General features: G+C 47.0%; 1 protein-coding gene across 14 annotated transcripts in view; it reads right to left on the bottom strand.

Moving 5' to 3' along the window:
• BMAL1 (basic helix-loop-helix ARNT like 1) overlaps nucleotides 1-24,967 on the bottom strand; it is a 99,751-nt gene extending 74,784 nt beyond the window's left edge. For 7 of the 14 annotated variants that reach the window (XM_057507398.1, XM_057507397.1, XM_057507396.1 and 4 more), the window contains exon 1: nucleotides 24,831-24,966. The gene's annotated coding sequence lies outside the window, so the exon portion shown is untranslated. Of the gene's footprint in view, nucleotides 1-24,830 lie in introns of all 14 variants that reach the window. The other 7 variants (XM_057507404.1, XM_057507405.1, XM_057507408.1 and 4 more) reach the window with 3 other exon arrangements.
• Nucleotides 24,968-26,467: the final 1,500 nt, after the last annotated feature.

The following is a 26,467-nucleotide window of genomic DNA, read 5'->3' as shown; positions in this document are numbered from 1 at the left end:
TTCCTATGAGGCAAAGAGTGGCTTATTCAGATTTGTCCATAAGCACCCTGCACGCACTGCTCGGCACATAGCAGGAGCTCAGGAAGAGCGACTGGTACACTGTGAATTGGGAGCATGTTTGCTACTTAAGCTAATGGTTTGATCTCCTCTCAATGAGGCCTTCTTTGACCACTCAAAATCCTCTCACCGATTCTTAGCCAATCCCCTTGCTTTACTTTTCTCCACAGTCCTTACTACCACATAACATCATGTATACCTTAGTTTTTTCTGCTTTGTCTCCCCAAATTTGAATGTCCACTGAAGGGATTTTTGTTCTATTTTGTTTTCCTTTGCTGAATACTCTGGGTCCTGAGCAGTACTTGCCATGTTGTAGATGATCATTTGTTGTTGAAATGAATGAACAAATGAATAAATGAACGAATGAAGTACACAGGCTCCAAACTCAGAAAGACCTTGGTTGAGACTCTACCATTTACTGAGTGTCGTGGTGCAAATTATTCCACCACTTTAAGACTCACTTTCTTCATCTGGAAAGTAGGGGACATCATAGTACCTTCTTTACAGGGACAGGGAATAATTAAGATCATGAACATAAATCTCTTAGCACAGTGCTTGGTAACAGCGCAGGCTCCAGAAATGTTAACTGCTATTGTTATCAACTCAAGGCCAGAGGACAGACTGGATGTCGGGTCCTAGCAAGGTCATTAGTTAAGACCACATTTCAAAGAGGAAGGAGCTGAGTGGATATTCATATGTGCAAACTCTTCTGGGAAAAATCGTGGCAAGGCAGCGGGATTCAAGAGCTGCCTAAAAGTTCTCAGTAAATTGCCAACGATCAGAAAAACATGCCAAGTGGTGTCAGGGGTGATGAAAAGTGTGTGCCGAGGCTGCAGCAGAGTGCTGCTGTGGAGAGGGCCCCATCCAAGTGACAAGAGACCACCTCATGCCTTTTAAGAAACAATTTTCACAGCAAAGCTCGAGAAAAGAGAGGCCTCTTGCATCGTGGGGACAAGGTAATAAGGTTATAAAAATGGAATTCAAATAAACCACACACAGAGCCCACACAGGCCCAATTTTCCGGGAAAAATAGTGATTGCTACAGCATTCAGATAAGGAAGTCACACTTGTGCCTCAGCCCAGCAAACAGCTTTTAAAAATCATTAGGCTGCAGAAAAGCCACTGGATTTGCCAAATCAGCAGTGCCAGCTCCCAACTGCCCCTGGCATGCTTGCCTCATTCTATCGAAAAGCAGTAACAGCAACAACACAGGGCCTGCACCTGCTTCACCATCTTCACGACACAGAGCCTCTCAGAATGAGCAGCCTGTGCAGTCAGGGGAGCCTCAGAGAAAGGACGCTCCTTGTGTCTGCAGCCTGGCTGCCCCCTCACCAGGGGCCCGCCTGGCTTTCTCCTTGGCTCAAACCTGCTCTCAGATCTCACCTCCTGGAATTCTCTGCAGCACCAGGCCTTTCTGACAAACTCCCCCTTGAAACTCTTTCTTCCTGTGGCCCCCACAGCTCTCACCAAATCCCCCATCCCCACCTCTGCAATCCCTCTCACCTCCATCTCTGACCCCTCTTCCACTTCTCCACCCCAAAATGTCTCTAGTCCAAGCTTCTACGATACGGTGTCTACACACCCTTCAGGCTCTAGTGCTCTTCTTCCCCCATATCAGAGACAGGACAGCTTCACGGTTACAGGCAGAGATGCTGGAGCCAGACCAACAGGGTCTGAGCTTGGCTCTATAGTGACATGATCTGTGCAGGCAGTGAATTGCTTTATGTTCTATTACTTCATCTGTAAAATGGAGACAATGGTAGTAGCTCATCTGGGCACTGTAGGGATTAAATGAGTTAATATATAGGAAGGTCTTAGCATCAAGCCTAAACCCTGATATACTTCCTGCACTGCTAGCTATGCCTGCTATTACATGTGCCCTTTGGGGCAGCCAAACCCCAAACACACCCCCATGTCCTTCACCTCCATTCCTCTGGCCGCCTTTTGCCTTTGCTGGGAATGTCCAGCCCCCATCTCAGCCAGTCCTTTATGGTGTTGCAAAGGCAACCATTCCATAACACCTTTCTGGATTCAGCCACACCAAGAGACCGAACTCCTTTCTTCGGAGGCAGAGTGGGCTGACTTCTCTCAGGGCCCTCTTCTTTTTTTTTTTTTTTTTTTTTGTGAGGGCATCTCTCATATTTATTGATCAAATAGTTGTTAACCACAATAAATTTCTGTATAGGGGGGTCAATACTCAATGCACAATCATTAATCCACCCCAAGCCTAATTTTCGTCAGTCTCCAATCTTCTGATGCATAACGAACAAATTCTTACATGGAGCACAAATTCTTACATAGTGAATAAGTTACATGGTTAACAGTGCAAGGGCAGTCATCACAGAAGCTTTTGGTTTTGTTCATGCATTATGAACTATAAACAGTCAGTTCAAATATGAATATTCATTTGATTTTTAAACTTGATTTATATGTGGATACCACATTTCTCTATTATTATTATTTTTAATAAAATGCTGAAGTGGTAGGTAGATACGAGATAAAGGTAGAAAACAGAGTTTAGTGTTGTAAGAGAGCAAATGTAGATGATCAGGTGTGTGCCTGTAGACTATGTGTTAATCCGAGCTAGACGAGGGCAATAAACATCCATGTATGCAGAAGATTTCTCTCAGAACATGAGGGGGGAGGTTCTAAGCCTCACCTCTGCTGCTCCCCATTTTCTCACCACATGGCCCCCTGCGACTGTGCCTGTCTTAGGTTGTTCCTCCCTTGAGGAATCTTACCCGTCTCTGGCTAACCAGTCATCTTCCGTCAGGGCCCTCTTCTTAACTCCCTTGAAGAACCATCAGTTTAAGACTTGTTTTATCCTTCCCACTCCCAGTGCTCCAGCTTCTCAGAATTAAGGGTGCACTGGGATTTTTCTTCCTGAATTTTAATTCCCTGCAACCTTACACACTGTAAAGACTCAGTTAACATTTTCTGGACTAAGCTGAAATGCAAAAGCTTAGAGCCTGGGTCTACCTAATAATCAACCAGAGATTGAAACATCAGCAGGTCAGAGTAGCCCTCCCATCACCTAAAGCTAACACAGACTTCAGGCTACACAGAGTACTGGGGACAAGTTAGTGATGTCCACTCTAGTCCTTTCCTAATGGATGGCAAAAAGCCAAATCCTTCCAGCAATTTGTAACCGGCTTCCACTGGTAAGAGCACTTCCCGACAGGCTCACTGTGGCTTAGGGAGACAAGCGTTTCTCTCAAAAATCCTACTTAGTTTTTCTTGTTTTAGGGCACTCCCAAAAACATCCTTAAGGAGGGATCACTGTTGATTTTTGTTGTTATTACTTTAAAGTGTCAAAGATTTAGGGATACAGAATTTCTCAATTTGAGCAGGTAATTCCTTCTTAAGAGAATGTACTGACTCACCTCCACACTTAGGAACAAAAAACAAGTCATGTATTACTTGTAAATATGCAGCCTTTCACTTACATCTAATTTCACATTACTATTACTCTCCTTCTTCATTCATGGAAAACATGACAGACAGTCCTAGCATTTAAGGCAAATTTTTAATATATCCTCATGACATTCTTCTTGAAAAAATTAATTCTGATTCTCTACCTAATCTTGGACCATTAGCTAGAATAATGCCAACCTAATGAAATGATTCTGTAATACACAAAGATCGCTTAATGCAGCATTAGCTGAAAGAGCAAAAATTAGAAGCAATCTAAATGCCCCATAACAGACTCATGGCTTACTGAAAACATTCCCTCGGAAGAATATTACGAGCAGCCATCTTAACTGAGCACAATGAGAACAAGGAAGCTGCATGGAAAAAGGTGGGGGATATAACCTTAAGAGTAAAGGGGATGCAAATGTGCAGGGGTGCATGCTCCTGCCACTGCAGTTGCCCCACGTGAGCAGATTATGCGCACAAGTTGAAGTCAAATGCGAAGAAGTTAGGTGAGGGCTAAGAGGAAATCTCATTAAACAGGGTCAGAGAGAATGATGGTAGCCATAGGAAACTGAGGCCCCAGACATGGGGTGGGAACCCTGCTTAGGAGCGCAGAATGGGCACAGGGAGAAGTTTCACAAAACCAAGGTGGTTTCAGGAATCCCACCCCAAAGCAGGCAAGGGGAATGGGAAGAGAATCTCCCTAGTTTTGCAAAAGGAATCAATCCCTGGGTGAGAGAACAATTTTCACACCCTTGAGACACTCAATATCAAGCCTTGCGTTCTCCACGGTGTGGTTAGTGGGCCTCCCACGTGAGGCTCAGCTCCTCCCAAGCCTCTGAGGCTAATCCTGACCCAAGGAAGGAGGGATTTAAGGGGCTCTAGCCTACAACTCAGGGACTTAGCTTGCTTGCTGTTCATCTGGCAGCAGGTAGAGAGAGCGAACCCCCAAGAGAATGAGCATCTTGATCAAGGCCACACAGAGCTTTGGGCCATGCTGACACTTGCATCTGAGTTTGCCTGTCCCTGGGTTCAAGCGCTTCTGTAGAGCACCCTGGTGCAAAACTGACTGAGGAACAGGCCAGCTGCTCCTGCACAAAGTGTAGGGACCCAGCTGATGCCACAGAAACAAGCGCTTATGAGTAGGTGAGCCCAACCAGACCCCGGCAGGACAGTCCCAGCAACCCCAGGGCACCAAGAGTTGCCCCCAGAGAGAAAAGTTTGCTCTGCATCCCAGTCCAGGCCAAGTCCCCCCGACTCCTCAGCCCCCAGCACTTTGCTGGCTGAATTGAAGCTCTGGTGCCCTGGGGATGCCGTGGCTGGTCCCTATGGCACAATTTCTGGCACTGCTGTGCCGCCTGTGAGGCACGCAAGGCAGCTCTGTCTCTGGACAGGAGAAAAATGACTCTGGAGCTCCCCCCACCTCCCTGGACCCCCTTGGTTCTTACACCTACCCCAACAGAACCCCCATTCAGGACCAGCCTGCCAAATACAAGAAGCCAAGGTCTTCCTACACAGGGCCCAACCTAGCTGCCTACTCATGCTTTCCAAGGCGCACACCCTCTCCCCAGGCTGGGCAGGGCTGCTCTCCTGCTCTGTAGGCCCCCTCTGGAAGCCATGCTCTTATTCCGACCCCAAATCCCTGAAGGCAAGTCAAGTTCTCTCCCCTTCTCGCCAGCCTCCTCTAAACACACCGCTGTTGCTCGGATTGTCTCCGCTCCATGAGTATGAATGGAATCACACCGTCTCCTTGGGGCCAAACTCTTACATGTGGAACAAGCAGGTCACCCAGATGCTGTCATGCAGAGGACTATCCCCAGGAGGCTCCCACAAATTGGCTCCACACACACTACTGGAGATTCCATCACCTAAGTGGTTGGCTGCCTCTCTTGTGACAGCCAGTGGGTGGGGGGTGTGAACATCAGGCAGTGACACTGGAGCCACAACTGCTGGCAAGGGTCCTGATGACCTTCCACCCACTTTACTGGGGGGCTTCCTGCCTGCCCCAGCTGCCAGCAGTAGCTCTTCTTGAGTTCCTACTATGTGCCGAGCAGTGCATGCAGGGCGTTTATGAACAAATCTGAACAAGCCACTCTTTGCCCCACAGGAATTCGGACTCAAACAGGGAGAAGAGTGAGATAAGGCCCACTAATGCAGTGTGATAAACACCGTGCAGGGAGAGAAGGCAGTGAGGGAGGGGCAGCAAGGAGCAGAGGTGGCCGGGTTTCAAGGCAGCAGGAGAAGGGGTTGGAGAAGGGCTCCGAGGAAGCCCAGTTGAGCTGCTCCCTGAAGGGTGAGCCACACTAATAAAATCAGGGGCAGCCAGTATTTCCTGGTATCTGACTAGGTGCTAAGCACTGTACCAGATACTTTGCTTGCTTTATTGCACTCACTGATTCCTTATTGAGCCTCTGCTATCTGCCAGGCACTGTGCTAGGCACTGGGGAGAGAGTGGTGAGCAAAATACACACTGTCTTTGCCCCTACAGCTTCCATTCTATTGAAAAAAGAGACAATAAGCCAAATAAATATGCAAAATGTATAATACGTAAGATGGTGATAACTGCTAAAAAGGAAAAGTAAACACAAAAGGGAAACAGGGAACATCTGGGCAGCAGCTGACTGGGTGGTGCAATTTTAAACAGGGTGGCGCTGGAGAAAAGACCTGAAGGCACATTTGTGGAACAGCAAAGATTCTCATGCGGCTGGACAGGAGCGGGAGGGGGCAGACAGGAGCCACACACACAGCCACACGGGTTGTGCACTGTGGGAATCAGGGGGTGCCACTCACGCCACCCAGTGAGCTACCAGACCCAGCCGGCTCAATTACACAGCAGGCCCCGGGGTGGGAGATGTGGTCGGGGAAGTACTGGGTAGCCTTGGGGGCCGTGCTAAGGATTTGGCTTTTCCTCTGAGTGAGACAGGAAGCTTCTGTCAAGAGGGTTCTGAGCCAGGACCTGACCTGATCTGACCCCCTCTTCACAGGCTCACTAGGCAGGGAGCACACAGTAGTGGGGCGAGGTTGGAGGCAGGAGACTGCTTCAGAGGCTACTGAAATAATCACACTCAACTATACATCATAGTTTCCTCACAGTCCCGGGGTACGATCACTCTTTCATAGATGGAGAAGTTGAGGCCCAAGAGAGGTCTGGTAACTTGCCCAAGGTCACTCAGTTAGGTGGTAGCAGAAGGACTGGGAAGCAGGGGAAGAGAACATTCCAGGTGGAGTGAACAGCACCAGCCATGGAGCAGAAGCCTGGAAGGGCCTGGCACACTTAGGGAAGGGCAGGCTCGTGGTCCAGGGGGCTGGAACCTGGGGGCAAATGGCAAGAGCAGCAGGGAAGGGCCCGTCTGTGCCCTGCCCACCCTCACACAGATGACCACCAGCAGCATCCAGGCCAGCATGACTCCCTGGGCTAGAGCAACATCCTCCTCACATCTCCCTGCCCCAGGCTTGTCTTCCCCACTTTAGTCCACAAGCAGCCAGAAGAACCCCTAAAAAACATAAATCACATTTTCTTGGTCTCAACACTCCAGTGGCTTCCCATCATACTAGGCGCACCATAGACCCTCAGCTGAATGAATGGATGACCCCCTCATCCCTTCAGCCTTATCCGGGCTTGTCCTGTTTCAAAACAGGGGAAAGGACAGCCTCTTCCTTTTCTCCATAGCAGACCAAGGTGACCCCATGCTGAGGGGAGCAGGCATGCTAGCCAGCCAGGTGTGACTGGTCAGGCCAAGCCAGGCCACCATATTAACTGGGTAAAACACATGAGGAGAGAGGACAGCCATTCAGACCACCTAAGAGGTCACTTTTGGATTAAACTTGTTATAATAAAGCTGCTCATTCCAAAGCATACTGGATGTGCCTCACCACATCGTGGCCAGGTAAAGGAGGTCTGCGGGTTGCCTGGGCCATGCCAGCCATACAGGTGTGCTCCAGCCTCGGCTCTGAGTACCCAAAGCTCCTGACAGTATTCTCAGTGGGGACAATGTGTCAGAGCCACTCAAGGCTGGTAGAGCCACAGGCACCAGGCAGGCCATGAAAGGCTTTCCTCGCGGAGTTTGTGAAAATATGGGGAGGATCCAGTGGCTGTATTCTTGTCTGGGTGCTGTATACAGCGGGCCCCAAAGCTACCTGAGAAAGTGGGGGAGACTAGTCAACTAAGGCTGAGACAAAACTTTACAAATTTTAGCCTGTAAATGCTCGGAACAAGTATTTCCTAAGGGATTACTACCACTCCCAGGATTTAAATCCAGGCCTTCTCAGGTCCATACTCATTCCAAAGTCCTCTGTTATACATACGAGGAGATAGATATTTATATACACAGGCATACACACGCATGTGTGTAGATGTATTTAAAAGGAATGGTAACAACACCAAGAGAATGAGAATAGTAACAAGCTCCCCCAGCCACCCAAGAAAACTAATTTAGTAACAAAGAGCCTTCCCAGTAGGCCCTGGTAGGAGTGTTAAATGATCACTGCATGAATGACTTTTCTTTGGTTAACCATCACAGCCGGGGTGGGAGAGGAGCAGGGTGGGCTCTGGAAGCCAAGTGAGTCCCCAGACCCCTTCAGGAGGCAGATCACTGGGAGTTTTCAATGCTGCATCTAACCGGTGCAAAGCAAGCTTCAAAGGTTTTGTTCTTTGAACTGGAAACTGGGAGGAGAAGGGTCAGAAAGGCATAGTCATTAATGTCTGTGGAAGGAAGGATGCAGTCTCCTTGGGGGTGAGGGTCCTGCTTGTCCTGGTTTTCAGGAAGAGGGGACACAAGGAGCAGGAGGAATGGCCAAGCAAAGATGCTCAGGGAAATCACTTACATTTGCCCAACTTGATGCTTTTCTGGGTAGCAAAAGCCACACAGTGATGCAAAATGATCCTGTGAAATTCAGTGATAGAGACTTTGCGAAAGGGCGAGAGCACTGTGAGATATTCTAAAGACAAGCATGCAGAGGCCAGACTGGGAGCCACCAGGAAAGGGATCAGGGGTGCTGGATGATGGGGAGGCATTAATTAAGACTAGTTTCCTGAAAGTAACAGTCCAATATCCTATTGGAGGGACACTGAGGCTGGTCCTTACCACAAGTAGAAAACAAGGGAAAGAACACAAGTCCTCAGACACAGCTGCAGCACACATAGACCTGGGCTCTGGAGCGCACACCGGCTCATGGCCTGGGGTGGCCAGAGACGCCCAGGTGGAGTGACCAAGACAGCCGGCCCCAGCTCCTGCCTCAGCTTCTGCTCTCTCCACCCCAAGTCCTGGCCTGGCCCAGGCAGACTGACAAGGGAAAGGAGCTCAGCTCTACCACGAAGCCTCCCCAATCTCACGCCTCCCCACCAGAAAGCACTGGGGACGCAGCAGCCAGGCCTTGGAATCACCTCAGCTCTGGCCTTCCTGCTCCACCACAAATGGGCAGGTGTGATCACCTCTGGGGCCACTCTTACAGTCTGCAATTATCTTGTTCACTTAGTTCCCTGTCAACTGGTTCTCGCTCCCACTAGAACGCAAGCTCCATGAGAACAGAGGCCAGGTCTGCTTTGCTCATTACTATGTCACCAGGTATGCCTGGAGCAGTGACCGCCACATTGCAGGGTCTCGACCTATGACTGCATGGCTCACAGACTGCCTGGCTGTGAACACCAAGGAGTCATCTCCCAGAGCCATGCCTGAGCCCACCCTGCCACAGGCGGCCCAGCGACCTCCCCAAAGTTCTGCCCCCAGCTCAGGGCTCCCACACCTTCCCTGTGGTCCTGCCCCTACCCCTTCGCCCTATCCCAGGAGCACCGCTGGAGCCACTCACCCGAGCAATGACAAGGAGCCTGGGCAGCTGCTCCAGGGGAAAGGACAATGATGAGCTGTCTTCCAGCTATAAAAATGCTGGTGAGAAGTCACAGCCCAATTTACAGCCATGAATAGATGAGGGGATATGAACAGAGAACAGGGAAACAGAAGAACCTGAGAGAACAAAAGACAGGGCCCCTAGGTCCCAGGATAATAGGCCAGGGTACCTGAGGGCCGCAGGAGTAGGGGATGAAGAAAAACAGTCACACGGTGGATGGTAAACCTGAAAAATTAATTTCCTTAAGTGACTGTAACAAAAGCTAGTCGAATCCCAGGAGTAGAGTTTACTCAGGACATCTTTCCTGACACATTATAAAACAAATTTCTATGTTGATTTCTAGAAGGAAAACATCCTCTTCATAACAAGTTCCTTAATGCCTTAGTCAGAAAATAATCTAGATAGGTCTGAATTAACATGAGAATTTACAGCCCAGGCCAGGATGCCAATATTAAAAATTCTTGATGTGGATGGAGAGTACTAATTTGTGAGACTAATTTTTAACTGGCCTTCTATGACCAAAGTATTACATTCTCATTGCTGGGAAATAGGAAACCACAGAGAAGATGAGAATAAATTCACCTCCACCTCTCATCCCATGAGATGAGAACCACTATTAATATTTTGGTACATTTCCCTCCTTCTACGCATGAGATTTTAATAGAGTCAAGAGCATACTGTAAGTACAATTTCAACTCCTGCTTTTTTTCCAGCACAGTTCATTTAAAAATGGTCCACTGAGTTCTACGAAAGAAGTTTACCCTTAGTGAATAAACAAATTAACTAATAAAATGAATGAAACACTTTACAAAATTAAAAATAAATTGATCATTCCACTGAACCCCATTTCTGAAGCAAAAGAAAAATACGCACTATGGCTAGGATAGAAATGGCCCATAAGATAGAAACATTAAGCTTACCTTTGTGTCCTTTTACCTATATCATATTTCAATAAATATTTGTTTTGAATAAATTTTTTGAACAAAATCTGAACATATTTTTTTCAAATCAACAGGGGAATTTTATAACTACACCTGTATTATTTTGAAGTAAGAAATCAAGTTTTGGTGACTGTGGGAAGGTTTCACCGTCTAATCTGCAGGTGGGCCAAACCATTAAAAAATAATCAGTTCACATTCATGGACCATAAAATCCAAATAAAAGTCCTGTCTCCAGTTTTGTTGTATCCTGTCACCTAAACAGAGGCGTAAGCAAAGGGCCTTGCCAAGGACATATTATGTGTCACATGCTATCCAGTCAGGAGCTGCCCTGATGTTTGCCCATGTCCTGGCAGGGTCATTGATATTTCCCACCTCTCATATTTCACACTTCATTCAACAAATATGTCCACATTGGGCATTGGGCTGGGTGCTGAGAACACAAAGGTGAAGATCACAGAGGCTATGCTTGCTTCCACAGAACTTCAGTTGCAGGGCACTTTCCTACCCATCATCCTCCCTCTAAGCCTGAAAGATAGGAAAGGCCATCAACATTACTCCCATATTCTAGATGATAAAGCAAACAGTCATTGGGTTATTTTGCCAGGGTATGAAGGGGAAGGGCTGGACCCAACCTAGGTCTTGATTCCCAGTCCAGTGTGCTTTCTACTCTACCACTCACAATGATGAATGTCCTCTTACCGGCATCACAAGTCTTCTGGATTTCTCATCTTCCCTCCAGCACCTGGGTTCTGCCTAGCTGCCTGGTTTCTGAGCAGAATCCCCTCCTAGGCTTATGGCTGCATATGCCCTGATTTCTGTGTGTTTGCCTAGACTCGGACCCTGGACTCGGGCATCTTCCCAGTCATCCTGCATCAGCCTCAAACTCTTTTTACATCCTTCTTCTGGCACCAAGATGCAGCACACTGCAGGTTTCCCCAGTGTAAGAGCTCCTCTCTACCCTTAAAAATAGAGATTTTGCTGGATTGTCCCCAATTAAAAATATTTCCAAGTCTCCTTTGCAGCCAAATGCAACCATATGACTAAGCTCTGGCCCCTGGGATAAAAGAATGTGCATGTGCTACTTCCAGGTCTTGCCCTTAAAATAACTGCATGTGTGCCCCCCGATCCTTTCCCCTGGGAGACAGTAACAACTGAAGCTTCCACCTTCAACCCAAGTGGAAGCCACATGTTGAAGCCAGAAGGCCTGGACCATTATCTACTCTGGACTGGTTTCAGCCACTGTGTCTGTGGATCTTGTTAATATAGGAACTTGCTCCGTGTCCTAACTAATACAAGAAACTTGAGTGAGGCCCGTTCAGTATTCTCTTAGTGAAGCCCCTTGCCACCAATTAAATATTTTAAAGGGGATGCTCAAAATTATGTAAGAAAGCATTCCATTTAGGTTTATTTCATGGGAAACTTTAAAAAAATAAAATTACCAGGATCTCAAAGATGATTTATGTTCAGGTCACAGGAAAAATTGGGAGGTCCCAGAAAAGCAAATCAGATTCCTGTACTAACAGGAGGGGAGGGAGCTCTAAGTGATAAGCAGGAGCTGTCCTCTCTCCTGCAGAATTCACTCCACTCCTAGAAAAGGCACTGAGAGCTGAAATTATGTGAGCCAATGCTAATTTCTCCATGGAAACAACGTGGTATTAGGAGCTTGTGTTCCTAACCAAGAACTCCTTGGTCAACTTTTAAAAGAAATTGAATAAATTCCATGTTTTATCATCTGTTAAAACCTTGGGACTTTTAAAGCTAGAAGGGTTGTTGGTCCAATAATATACCACAAAAGATGTATGTGTATTCCGTGTCATACAGAGTAGGTGCAAACCATTCAAGCCAATGCATCAACCAATCACATGACCTTTTAGTTATTTTGACTCTGTAACAGTGCATAGCACAAAATACTTCACTTTAATAATTCCTGCTGATTCTGAATGCAGTAAATCAGAACATTTAAGAATATCTTCAATAGAGAAAGCAAAGAGAAACTTGGGAAGAGAATAAAGTCAAAGTCAGAAGAGTAGCATTTAAGTGTAAGCTGTGGCGCTAACTAGCTTTGGACCCTGGGCAGTGGTTTAAATTCTCTAGGTATTTCCCAGCCTGAAAAATAAGTCTTTGTAACACCTTTCCTCATACAGCTGTGATGAAGCATAAATAAGACAGTGGAGGTAAAAACTGCTTTATAAATTACACACAGAGGTAAATGATATTATTAGGATTATGGCATTTGGAAAGGCTTTTGTGGGGAGCTCATCAAAATGATGAGCATCATAATGAAAACTAAGTAGGCCACAAGCCACCCAGCCACTTTTTGAAAAAGTGGCCCAGAGCAATTCCTTTCATGTTCTCTTTTTCTCTCTTTAAAAGGCCCCCACATGCATCAGCCAGTAAAGGTTAGTCTGCAGCATTCATTTTTGGCACCCATGCTCAGGAGCCACAGAGCAGCCAGTCAGTGAGAACTGCCAGATGTCAGCCATGTGCTGTGAAGAAGAGAGCCACAGTGAGCTGAGGCCGCCGTGTGACAGCATGTCTGCCCTCCGAAAGTGCCTCCCGAAGACCCAGTGTGCTGTCAGAAACCCAAACTCAGAGACAGGGGGCATTTGGGGTGACAGAAAGGGGAGGAAGAAGATTATAGCAGCTGTGAGTGAAGGCTCTGGAGAGAGACTGTCCTGGGTTTGAACCACAGTTTTTCTACTCAGCGTCTCATCTGAAGCACCTCTGGGTCTCAGTCTCCCTAACAAGAAAGTGGGACTGACCTTGCCCACCCCAAGGGTGAGTATTCAAATGAGAAAAGGCATGTAGGCACTTAGCACCAGTCTTGGCAGGTGGTAAATATGCAAAGGTTAAGTACTGCTATTATTATTGCTGTGGTTGTTATTATTAAATACATCACCCAATAGTAACAAAAGTTAAGATTTGGCAGATCTCTAGTCAAGACTTTGCTATAGGTTCTGTTACCAGGTGTCACCTGGGCAGCAGGCTCGCTCACCCATTAGTCCTCCAGGCTAATCAAGGTTCTTCTATATTTTTGCCTAATGCCCCAGTAGGTGAAACACTCAAGAATGTCCAACTGGCCAACTGGTTAGATCCTGACACTTGTTTTTCTGGTTCACAGATGCCCACCACTAGCCTAAGAGGTGTGCACAGAGGAGGACAGATTAATTTGGATAGCTGTGCCTGGTTTTCCCATCTGTGCCCAGGCTGTGGCTCTCCATCTATAACGGTGAAATATATCATCACCTCCTCACCTTTAAAATATGGCTCTACCCAGCAAAGTGAGGCCTGTCAGCACCCATCTGGTGGACAGCGCCACATCTCTAAACGTGCCCTGGAGGCTGAGCCACTACCTCTGTGACCCCCAGGCTGTCCCTGCAAGGCCAGGACACCTTCACTATTAAAACCACAGCTGCTGCTCCCTTCCACCAGGGAGCAACTACACAGCTTTCAAAATCCTTATTCTTTCCTTATCTCTCTCCAGTGTCAGAACTTCACTGTAAGGAGCTGGACAAGAAATGTCACACCTGTTCCGCAGATAAGGAATCAGCCATAGTTTGAGAAATGAAGTGATTCAGCTTAGGCTAGCGGGTGCGGAGGTAGCGAAAGCAGCCTAGAATGCAGGTTATCTGGCTCCTAATCTGGTTTCTTTCCAGAAAATGTGGGTATTTATTTTTAAACATTCGACTTCCATAATGCTGCTTTGCTTCTGGTGAATTCATTAACCAAGGTATTCTTGGTCACAGTACAGTGCAGATTCACATACTTGGAAGCCACTCACACAGGCAGATGTTCCCCCGCACTCTAAAAATCTAAAGGGTGACTGAAAACAGCCATGCCTATTAACATAATTGACAATTAACTCCCAGTTCTGGCTCTCTCTCACCCTTGTGTGGATTCAGCTAGTAGCCTCCTATCAGTTCTCTGCTGCACTTACACTGACTAATGCTTTAGGGAGATTATTCTACATCACTAAAATAATAATTATAATCATAATAAAACAACTCTTGTGGTTCTCCACTATTTACTAGTCTCTACTTCACTAGGTAAACTTTGAAACTTGCCCCTTAACCTTGTTTCCCTTCTTCATCTACAAAATGAAGGAGTGGGCTAAACAGAAGCTTATTCACTGCCAGCTCTTGACTGTTAAGCCCCCAACCAAACCCAGATCCTGCATCTGGAGGACACTGGGGGACAGCAGAGTCCACTGGCCAAGAGCTTCCAGGGCCTGAGTTTTAAGGCTGAGTCAGCTACTTCTCAGCTGTGTGACCTTAGGCAAGTTACTGGATCACTCTGTTACTTCAATCTCCTCATCTCTAAAATGATGTTAATAATAGAACCTACTTCATGGGGTTTTGTAGGCATTAAATCAGATAATACATGTGAAATGCCAAAGACATCGTAAGAACTCTCTCTACATGTTAGCAATTATTATCACCTGAAATGGCATGCTACAGGCTTAGGCCTTCAGTGATTTTCCACACTTAAATTCCCACCATGATTTAAGAACCCTCCGTTCTTGATAAGGCTGTGTCACTGAATACAAACTGGTTATTCCTACCTCTGTACTTTTAATTGTGCTATGTTCCCACATGCCCCTGGAAATACCTGTGCTACCCTTGCCTGTGAATCTAAATCCTACCCACCCTTGAAGGTCTAGATTATACTTGACCATCTCCATGAAGCCTCCTCCCTACCAAGACACCTCACAAAGGCCTCTCTGGTCTCTGAACTCCTATAGCACTAACAGGTATCCTAGACCACTTTATTGGCATTGGACTATATGGCCTTGGATCACCTTCTACCAGTAGATGAAACTGCAGACTTGTTGTCCAAAATAACTATTTCTGGTCTTCCTCTGAGTCTAGCATGGTGCCTGTTATATGGCCCTTCAGACGTGTGTTGACAGAACAAATAAAGAAGTACTGTGCCAAATACACAGTAAGTTTCTTTTTAGCTAATTGGCACAGCTATTGATATGCTGCACTTTGAAGCCAATTAAAGATAACATGAAAATGAACATCAGCAGTTCAGGGACAATCATGACCAGTTAAGTCCTGACCATCAATAAAAGATACTGATACACATGGTGTGGGGGGGTCATGGGGAAGACAGTGTAGTACAGAGAAGGCAAATAGTGATTCTGTGGCATCTTACTACACTGATGGACAGTGACTGCAATGGGGTATGGAGGAGGACTCGATAATATGGGTGAGTGTAGTAACCACATTAGTTTTTCATGTGAAACCTTCATAAGCGTGTATATCAATAATACCTAATTTTTAAAAAAGTAGATAATAAATAAATAAATAAATAAAATAAAAGATACTGATATCTTGGCAACCTAGAGAACAAGAAAAACACAAATGTCAAAAGGAAATGGTAACCTAGACTGCAAAGTACTTTGCAAGCCCAAGCCCATGAGCCTACATGTTAGAGAGAAGGGAAGTTGAGGTTTTCCCAAGCTGAATTCACTCCTTCTACAAATATTTATGCAGTGACTACTGTACTGTCTTAGTTGCTGGGGCTAGAGCAGAGAACAAAACAGACAAAAGTCTTGCTCATATTCTATCTGCTTCATATTCTAGGTATAATGCCAATAACCTGCAAAATTCCTGCTTCACAGTCTAAGTCTAATGCCACCCTGTAGTTCCGAAGTGAAACCCACAGAGCAACAAATTCTCACACCAATTCTTTGCTATGCCTTCAAGTAAGGAAAAAAACAAAAAAATGGAATGTGCCAATCACAACTGACCAAACAGAGCAGTACTCAAAGTGCTCCTTCACTCCCACTCAGAAATCTATGGGGAAGTTTGCAACATAGGACTCTGCCCCCTAAGTCACATGAGCCCTAAATCCCTCACACTCTTAAGTCCCAGCTGAGCTCTGCAATGGACTAGTGTCATTTAAATATCAAAACTCTCAAAATGGCAAATATGGCTACAATGTCAAAAAGAAAACTCAAAGGTGGAAAGAAGGAAGGGAGGGGTGGTCCTCAGTCAAAGGACCAGGTTGTTTTCACTACTGTAAAACCTGAGGCTCCTTTCTCTTTTGGAGCAGAAACCTCTTCTATCATTCTGAAGGTTTAAAAAAAAATTTTTTTTTTATTCCAGCAGGATACTGAAAATAGCTTTGCATTTAACATTTAAAATTGTTTTTGATCCCACATTCTTCCAGCTCTGCTCTCTTCTGCAAACTCATTCCATTCCCTAAGGGCACTTACAAGTATATTTCATAAGTAACAAACCATAGTCACCATTTTTATCCCTAAGAGTTAAAAAGAAAAACCAATTTACATAATTATATGGAAGATAAGCTGGCCAAGAACACAGAAATCTTATCTGGACCAAAAGTTCTAGGACAAAATTTCTTTCAACTCATGAAAAAAGATAGCAGATCAAAATGAAGGCTCTGGCTGAATGAGGAACCCGCGCACTGTCCACGGGGGGCTTTTCTCAAGGTCCTTGTCACTTGTGTGCCACCTACTTCTTCAAAAAGAAACTGGAGGTAGCCATTTGAGGGCAGGCTTGAGCAAGGAGATATATGTATGTTTTCTGTTATGGCAAGAAAATTGGATTTTACAGTCAAGAACGACCTGAGAAATCAAAGCTCAATAAGGGCAACTTACAATTACATGGCAAGCAAGTGGCTGGGCCAAGACTGGACCCAAGGGCCTCCCCTGCTCCCAGTCCCAGAGTTTTCTTCACATAACTGTCTTACTTATAACACATGAAACTAAATCTCAAAGGCACAAAGGTAAAAAATCCCTTTAAAAAAATTTTTTGACAGGCTGGAAAAATTGTAGGAAATGTGACTGAGGTAAATGGGTCCCCTTAACGCTAACAGTAAATGACCTATAATGCTATAGATGGGGGGGGAGTCTGGCTTCAGAAGGCTTAATTAGTGCTGATCATGCTTTAGTGCCAAACAGTACGGTTTCAGCTATAGTCAGCACTAAGTGGCTCTTGTGGACTCTCCTGGGAACTAAACCACCATCTAGTTTTTTTTCTTTTTTCTATAGAAAAACTGATCCCAAGTTTCCATCAACTTCTTTACAAATGACTTTTGAACAAAACCTGTTTTTAAAATGGCTGTGCATGTATAGCAGAATTCTGAGGTCTGCAGCTCTGCACTAAACATAACTAAAACAGTAATAGTTGATGGTACATGTGAGGACTGTTTTTATTTATGAGAAAACCCTTCAAACTGTTGATTTGTTTATACGCAATGTCATGTTTTGTCAAAAGCCTTCTGAGCAGGGTACTGTAAACAGCTATTTGTACAATGTATAACCAAGGACAAATGCTCCAATTCTGTATGCAAGCATTTACAGGGCCGTTCTAGCACTGAGCTAAGGGTTATGGAGAGGACAAAACATCTGTATGCAAGGAACTCATAACCCAGTTACACCACCCTTTACTTTCCTCAAAAATATTCAAGCTCCTTCCAACCTCAGGGCCTTTGTACTGCTATTCCCTCTTTCTGGAATACTTTCTCCTAGATCTTCCTGAGCTGAACTCAAAAGTCTCCTCTTCGGAGAAGCCTCCCCAGAGGACCCAGCTAAAGCAACCTCCTTCTCACCACTCATCCCACCTTCCTCCTTCCCACCATTCTATTACTTCATTCTATCCAGTTGCTCTCCACAGCGTCGCTCACTACCAGGAGTTAACATATTTAACTGTTTATGGTCTTCTCCTCCTACTGGGACTCTGCGTGGTTTACTGTTGTATCTTCAGTGCTTAGAAAAGTGCTATGCACATCGTGGGCATCCAACTGAATGAGCAAATGAGTCTAGTTGGAGAGTGGGAAGTGAGGACAAGATAATTATTCATGAAACAATTAAAAACGAGAGGACTGGACGTCCTGATCAGATAGTATATAACATGCTGATCATGAAGTACCAGGGCTTCTGAATGACAGGCTGGCAATCAGAAGCTGAGAGAGTGTAAAGGGGGCCAGTGCTTGTAGAGGAGCCTCCCGAGCAGTAGCCCCCAGGCAGGCCAACTCACAGACTGCAGCCTCGCAGAGACAGGCAGCTGGAGGGGAACAGCGCGGGTGGCCTGGGGAGCGCAGGGCAGGGGCGAGCAGACAGGAACTGCGGGCCCTGGGCTCTGTCTGGGCAAGGGGTTTGGGATGGGAAGCAGGGCCAGGCAGCAGGAGCAGACTCTGGAGAGCCTGCAGGACTGGACACAGGCATTTCTACCACAGGTTGCTGACCACAGGGCTGTTCTTGGAAGGCAAAGTTGGCTATCATGTGGGAAGAAGTGAAGGAAGCAGAGAGTACAACAGAGAATGGGAGAGAAGATGACTTTACTAGCCTCAGTATGAGGTGGGGGAAAGCTTCTTCCCTCTGCCTATGTGCCAGAAAGATATAAGTGAATGAGATGTTATGGTATTTTACCCCCTAAAAAAAGACAATTTCCAGAGTACTTCACAACAGCATTACATAACCGATTCAGGTCAACTTCCCATACATCCTAACCTTGGAGCACTCGAGGAGGATAACAGAGGCTTATAACAAGAGTCTGAGGGCAGAGCATGTCTTTCCCGGCCTTCCAAATCCAAGATTAATTATATTCAATATAGCCTGTGTTTGTTATCTTTTTATTCTTTGGGGAAAAAAGTGGTATCAAGTTTCACTGTGCAGTATATATTTGAACATTATATAACATTTTTATGTAACAGGTTCTTGACATAGGACAATGTTTCCCTTACTATCTAAATATATGTGGGCAACAACTGGCATTAAAAAAATTTATACACCAAGACTGTGGAAATCTGTCTTTTGGATAAGGAGCTGAGGAAAGAAGGAAGAAGGTGAGAGACTCCTGCAAAGGCCCCCTCCCCAGTGAGGAGCTCTGCAGATGGCTGTGATGGGAGCCGGGGTAAGGAGTGCCGTTTGGGGGTTCATCTCACACATGGAGCTGCCTGGGAAGCGGCTGGCTGAGCACAGGAGGCCCATGTCACAGCCGTGCCGCAGAAAGGCAGGAGGCAGCAAGAGAGACAGAATTGCACACAGGATGTGAGGAGAATGCTCACAAGCCCTTGGAACTGCTTCTAGGGCAAGACCCAAACACGCTTCTCAGTCCTGCTTCAAGGGAGATGCACATCACATCCATCAATCATGAGACTGGCTGCTAGTCACTGGGGGACTACTGGGCTCCTGGTACAGCACCAGTGCCTCAGACTCGGGATCTAACGAAGTGGTTCCCCTCCAGCAGGCATCTACTACAGGGGTTAGGAGCAGACTTGGAGTCCCTGAACACAAATCCTGCCCTGCCCATACCAGCTGAGTGGCCTTGGGCAGCTTACAAAACCACCTCACTTGTAAAATAAGGATAATCATCGCACCTACCTCCTAGGGTTGTTATGAGGATTAACAAGTTAATAAACGTAAGGTGACTGACCTATATGCCAGCACATAGAGTGCTCGATAAATGTTATCTGCTATTACTAATACTAATGATCATCATCATTAGTATTCCTATTTTGCAAACGTGGTAAATCAGACTCAAAGAAGCTAACTAATTTGCTTAGGTCACACATTTCAAACAGTAGTTGAAAACATAAATATGTATAATTGTTTTACTCAGTATATATACAAAATCCAATGGGTAAAGTATTGACAGAGTATTAAATTAGGCAGACCATCCATCCCCTTCTTTAACCAGGCTGGCTAAACATTAGTTTATACTATTTAAAATTACAGCATGCACTAACATAAAAATAATTTCCCATCATATATGCCAGCACTCAACACTCTTATGAAGCAAAGATGACTGAAGTTTATCCAATCTCATCTCCCCAGACAGTAACACCCCAACTCAAACCCTCCCTTCATTTAGACCTAACTATCCATGGCCATGTCTTCCTGTGCCCCTGGTGCACCCTTCTCTCTTGTCCTCGCCTCTCCACAGTGGTGTCCCCCCTCCCCCCAACCTGCTTAGTCCCAGCCCATCTCCTTCTCCTCAAGATCAGGACCTGGGATTGGGCAAGCACACCCTGAAGGCTCCCTGTGCTTGCGATTTTGAGAAACCAAAGTGAACTCCCTGCAGAGTGTTTGGCCTGAGCAAGAAGGTGAGATATTCCCAGAGACAGCCCAACACAATACAGGATGCAGCAGTACCAAGAGAATGAGAGCTAGATCAAGGGCTGGTGGCCACAGCTGCCAGCTGGGGGGGAAAGGAAAGCAAAATGGAGAAGTAGCCTCTGCCAGCCCAGCATTGGAGCTAGTCTTAAAGAAAAGCAGGATTTGGGCACAAGAAGGCTGGGGCATAGACTGGGCTAAAGGCTGGTCTAAGGAATGGACAGCCCTTTGGTTTGACTGGACAGTCCTGCACACACAACGAGGCCTGGCAGAAGGCAGGCTGGATATGGAGGAGCAAGAAGGCGCAGCACCACTAGTAGCCGACATGCACTGAGTGCTTATGATGTGCCATGAATAGCTTCACGTACTTCTGAGGGTTTAACTCAGTTAATCCACAACACTTTGTGATAAGGACTATGTAGTCCCAGTCTTATAGATGAAGACATCAAGACATAGAGAGCAAAGCAACTTGACCACAAGTCATAAAATCAGTAAAGAGCAGTTAGGATGTGAAATCTAGCTCTAAAGTCTGTGCTCCTAACCACCTAACCAAACTGGCTCTCAGGACAGCTTGGGGGTGAAGAGGCACAGGCTCCAGTCAACCCTTCATTGTGACAATGAAGTGAGGCAGTGTTTGCAGGCAGTTTGCAACCTGTACCTCCAAGGCCACAAATGCTGGCTCCACACTGCTGTTACCATGTACAACAGACCTGCTAGCAGCTGAAGCAGGAAAGACAGATCAGGACTAGAAATGGGACCCTGGGTGAGAGGGATAGTGTGGAGAGTGGAGGCCAGGACACCTGTCTTTAGGGCGCGCAGGAAGAGAATGAAGCAAGCATCCTGAAACAAAGGCTACAGGAGGAGGGGAATGCAAAGAAGAGGAAAAGACAGGCAGAATAAAAGCAGCAAAGATGTCAAGAACAACCATTCTGGACAAACAGGCCCCCGGAATTCAACACTTAAAGTTTTTGGAGATCTTTGAGAGGAAATGTAAAGAAGAGTGGTAAAGAGAGAAGCCAGAGGGCAAGAGCTAAGGATGGAGTAGAGAGTGCAGGGGTGAATGCTCATAGCCTTATAAGAGGCTGCCAGGCAGAGAAGGGAGACTCAGGTACCATGTGTAGACTCATGAATGCTGCCTGCTACACACAGGCCCACAACAGGTCTGTTTTTCTCCTTTCCATCCTCCCTCTCCTAATCAAGGCAAAGGCTTTTCTGGGTTTGGTGAGGAGGTTGACAACAAAAAGCATGAAGGGTATTCAGATGGCAGGATCCCGGCAGTGGTGGGAAGGCATGGCAGTAGGCACTGAAGGAGGGCTTCCTCTGTACCAGACATTTTACAAGCATCATCATCCTTGATCCTCAAAGACTCCATGCGGCAGGCACATCTTTATACTACAGAGGAGGAGCCTGCGGTCAGAGGAGTCAAGCACTTGTCCAGGGCCACACAGCCAGAACCCAAGTCCCAGATCCTACAGAGTTTAGGCTCCTACCCCAAAGTGAGGGTCCAAGAAAAGGGAACAGAGAAGAGATTCACCTTCTTTTTCTGAACTGGGAGGAGAAGAGGAGACATGGGGAGACGAGACAGGACATTTTGAGCAGAAAGGAAGAGATGAGATGCTGAGGGAGCTAAGCAGTCAGAACAATAGTTTCAAGAGAGAAGGAGGAGGAAAGCCAGGGTGGATGTTTGGGGTAAGTCCAGGTTTTGCGATAATGTGGCAATGAGGAAAGACAGGGCTGTAGAGAAGAGTGACATGCTTGTGTTTCTGCATCCTAACTAAACATCAGGGTCTAGAAAGGGTTTTTCAGGGAAGGTACACACTTCCCTGAAAGTGTCTGCCATGACGATGCTTAAAAGCACTACCTGTAACTGTAACATCGTATGGGCAGAATTTCTTTCTTTAATACTGACTTTCTGCCACCACAGAGAGTGTTGATGATAGGATCACAAATAGAAGAAAGGCAGCCACAGAAGGAAGGCAACTCTTAGCCAAAGAGAGGTATTAAATATTTAATTTTTACACATTCTTAGCATTTTTGTTGAAGCGAAGTCTTTCTACAGTGATAGTCCACCATTTGGTGTATAAATTGCACAGAATTGGGGGTATGGAGGGATAAATATGAAAGCACAGCCACTTCCTTTTCCTTCCTGTGGTAGGCAAAAACCTCTTCTGCAAATAGCAGGCCAACTCCTGAGTAGTCATCATTTTATAAATCATTTGAAATGGATGCTTTAAAACCCCATATGTTGATCTGCTTATGTCCTATGAAAACAGGACTTCAGCTTAGATGTTCTGCAAGTCCCAGCAGATAAATACCAAACTGAATTCAAATGTATTAAATATTTAGAGACACACAGAACTTTAGAACACATGTAACCTTTGAGATTACCTAGTTCAACTGTCTCACTTTCCTTCCCAGGCAAATAGAACCCAGAAAGGTTCAATGCGGTGTCCCAGGTGGCACAGTCACAAAAGCCCAAGTGTGGGCTAGAACTAGGATTTTCTCTCAGGCTAGTGCTCTTCACACCTGCTTCTCTCTCCCTTTTTTTTAAACATTAGGGGTTGGACTAAGGTACAAATTTAACTGTATTTTAAATTTATTATGATGATGATTATTCACTGGCTACATCTACAATGAAAACCAAAATACCTCTACCGATCCAGCTTCAAATGATACAGGCAATTTCAAATGCTGTCCAGGAAATTTTAAGTCCTTCTAAATATGTCCAACACATTTTAAAGTGAACTCGGTAACAAAGCATGGATTGAAAGATTCAGTTTTGTGTTTCAAATAATATTTTGGGGTTTCATTGATGTAGAAATAAAATTTAACAGCAGTGTTTTTTTTTTTAAGTCTTGCAAGCATGGAGAGCAAGAGATTATTCAAAACTGCTCAGGAGAAGCAATGATTATTTTAAGCTCATGATTCAACCAGCACATTAATTAAAAACTCCACCAACCAAAATTGACAGATTCTTATATCAATGAGACCATAAGAATTAAAATAATAGTTGTCATATAAAAATAGATTAAAGAGGGGAACAGCAGCAGATGTCAGAAGGACAAATGACAAGCAAGTGTTGTGAGAAATGAGATGTACCTAATGGGCAGCTTCAATGGATTTTTTTTGTAAAAGGTCCTGGAAATACAGGTACAGCTAAGAAATGCCGAATCTTATTTCTGGAAAATAAGTGATAAAACTTGGCTAATGCTGTGCTGAGGGTTAACTACGTTAGTGGGGAGAAGAGACCGCAAGCGCCCAAGTGCCAAAACGAAGCTAAGTGACCGGGAAGGGGCCAGGGAGTGGAGGGAAAAGGGGATATGGAATTTGGGGCAAAGGGTGAACTGTCTGCCTGATCCGCCACTGGCCAGCACAAACTTGACAACGGACGCCAAAATCGAGGGCAAAACCCTTTCTTCCCCAACGCCTGCCCCAAGCACCCGAGGCCGGCTCGAGACCCCTCAGGGTGACTGACTTGCGCCTCACAAGCTCGGCATTAATTTCTGTTCTTCCACTTATTCCTCTGAGCAAAGGCCAGCTTTCTCAGCTGTTAAAGCCCGGTAATAGCGAGCGGGTGTCTTTTTCTTTTCTGACATCTGTCAAACCCGGTGATAGAGCCAACCTTGCTGCGCCCTCGCGGGGCGCCAGGGCTGCAGGGCTCTAGGGAGGACGGCGGTACCACAACTGCGCGCCGGCACATCCCCGCGCCGTCGGGCACCTGCTCGCAGACAAACGGGGAATCCTACCGGGGCTGCCCAGAACCCAGACGGCTCAGGCCGGACCAAAATTCGCAGGCTGGGGTCATCCCCATCTCGGGCCGGGGATTCCCGGGTGCAGCGCCAGACCCCGCGACAGGGCCAAAGGGGAGGGCAGGCTCGGACTCCCCAAGCCCGACGGAGACGCCCTCCCCGCCCCCACCCAGCCCCGCAGGCTCCCGAAAGGGAAGTGGGGGAGGAACGGCAGAAGTTGCATAGCTCGCCCAACGCCCTTGGGGAGGAGTTGTCAAGGGTGGGACCCCTCGGGGATCCCCGCGGGTCCCGGGGACACATCCTATAGCTCGTCCTGAGCCGGGTCATTGCTCCCGAAGGGTGGAGCTGTCCCTTTAAGAGGCAGCTGGCTGCTTCTAACCCCGTCAGGTAGCGAAGCCCGCCGAGGGGAGATGGGTACTCCCGCGAACACTTTCTCGGGCCCTTTAAGGGCGCCGGCGGCACCTCTGCCCGCCCTACCCTGCAGCGCCAACCCCCCCGAGGGAGGATGGGGGCGGACGGGCGCGGCGCCTTTAAGGGGCGCAGCCTCCCCACGGCCCGGGTGGGGGCAGGGAGAGGGCACGGGCCCTTTAAGGCCGGCAGCGGGCACGTCGGGCAGAGTTCCCCGGCTGCCAGGCTGTGCCCCGGGCGGCGGCAGGGCACCGCGCCTGTCAGAGTGCTAACAGCCCCCGACGGGGTGGCCGGGGCCGCGCCGGTGGCTGCGGCCAGCCCGACACTCACCGTGGCTCGCCGGGAGCACCCGCGCCCGCGCCCGCACTCGGATCCCGCGGCGGCGGCGGCGGTGAGTCCGACGCGGGTAAACAGGCACCTCCGTCCCTGACCTACTTTCTGCCTTCCCTAAATGTCGCACCACTAACCTACTTTCCGACCAATCCGCTCCCCGCCGGCCCAGGCCCGGCCCCCCGCCCACCAATCGCGGTGCCCAACCCCCCTTCCCCGCCCACCAATGGAGGAGCCGCGGAGCCCGGATACCTGCCTCTTCCCTCCAGCCAATCCATGTGCCCGAAGGGAGCCGGTCTCGGCCGTCGCTTCAGACCAATCCGCGCACGGCTTGGCGCCCTGCTGGCCAGTTGTGAGACGTCTGGAGAGGCTGCTGACCAATAGCAAGGCGGTAGGGGCCGGTTTACCTGCTATTTTCCCGCCACCAATCGTTTGACTCACAGAAGCGCACGCCCCAAGAAGAGGACCAATCCACGCGCTTTCCCTGGATTTTCTCGCCTCTGCCCTCTCTTTTTCCTCTCAGGTCTCCGGTTCGCGGTGGCCACTGTGGGTGCGGGTGTTGCACTCTTTCTCGTAGCCTGGGATGTCTCTCTTCTTTGGGTCCCTGGCTTGCGTTTGGCTCACCGCTCTCGCCCCTCTTCTTTCCCCTTCTTCACTCGGGGCACGCTAACTAAAAACAGCATTTCCTCACTCGCCTCCCTCCAACTCCATCTAGGAAACCAATTTTAGGAACACCGAGTGCCAGACCCTTCTTCCTAAAACACCCTGGTTTGGCAAAGGCCAAACGAGAGAACGGATACTTAGTATTTCTAGAAGGCTTTTCCATCAAGTATTCTTAACGTTCTTTCGTTCGTCCTGACCTCCAAGCGTCACGTTGGAGCTGTCATTCTCGCTGTTCAAAAGAGAAAACTCAAGCCTGGAGGGACTCCATTGCTTTTCCTTCCGCTGGCTGGGTTTCCACCACCTACTGAGTGGCTGACACTGTCCCAGGGGGCCCGGTCTCTACTCCAAAAGCTATCCAGACAGAAGGAAACAAATACTTACAGAAAATAAACATTTCATAACAAGATACTACTGGGTTATTCAGAGGACAGAGAATCTTTTATTTTTGCAACTCAAAGCACTTAGCAGAGGGCCTTTAGCACAAAGAACTCCCATACCTTTTAGATGTTAAACGCTTCTAGATGTTAAACTCCCTAAATACCAGGACGGGTGTCTTCTGTTCTGTTATACTAGCCCGCTCTCCTTTAACGCCTAAGGGGTGGAGGTAGAGAGGTCACCTAGCAATTGTTCTGTAAATGTTTGATGACTATGTAGATATGTGAAGAAATGGAACTAAATCACTGCGTTGAGTTCTGTGATCCAGAATGGCCCCTATGACTAGAATTCTAGCCTTGTTCCTTGAACATAGACCCTGCATTGTAATCGTTGTAAAATCGTTGTGGGTCCTCAGCCCATTGCCAGACACCAAGTGGGTTGCCCAATGTGTGCTTGTAGCATGAATGATGGACCTTTTTTGAAGTCATCCCATTTCCTTGGTAGCTAACTACTTTTTAAAAGTTTACATGCATGTGGTATCATTTCTCTTTGCTTTGTCTCTGCCCTTATTTCACGAAGAGACCCCTCTCTGTAAGTGA

Source organism: Manis pentadactyla, chromosome 9 (assembly GCF_030020395.1).
Source record: "Manis pentadactyla isolate mManPen7 chromosome 9, mManPen7.hap1, whole genome shotgun sequence".
Lineage (NCBI taxonomy): Eukaryota > Metazoa > Chordata > Mammalia > Pholidota > Manidae > Manis > Manis pentadactyla.
The sequence above is the reverse complement of the archived record's forward strand: the minus strand, read 5'-3'. Positions and strand labels throughout refer to the sequence as shown.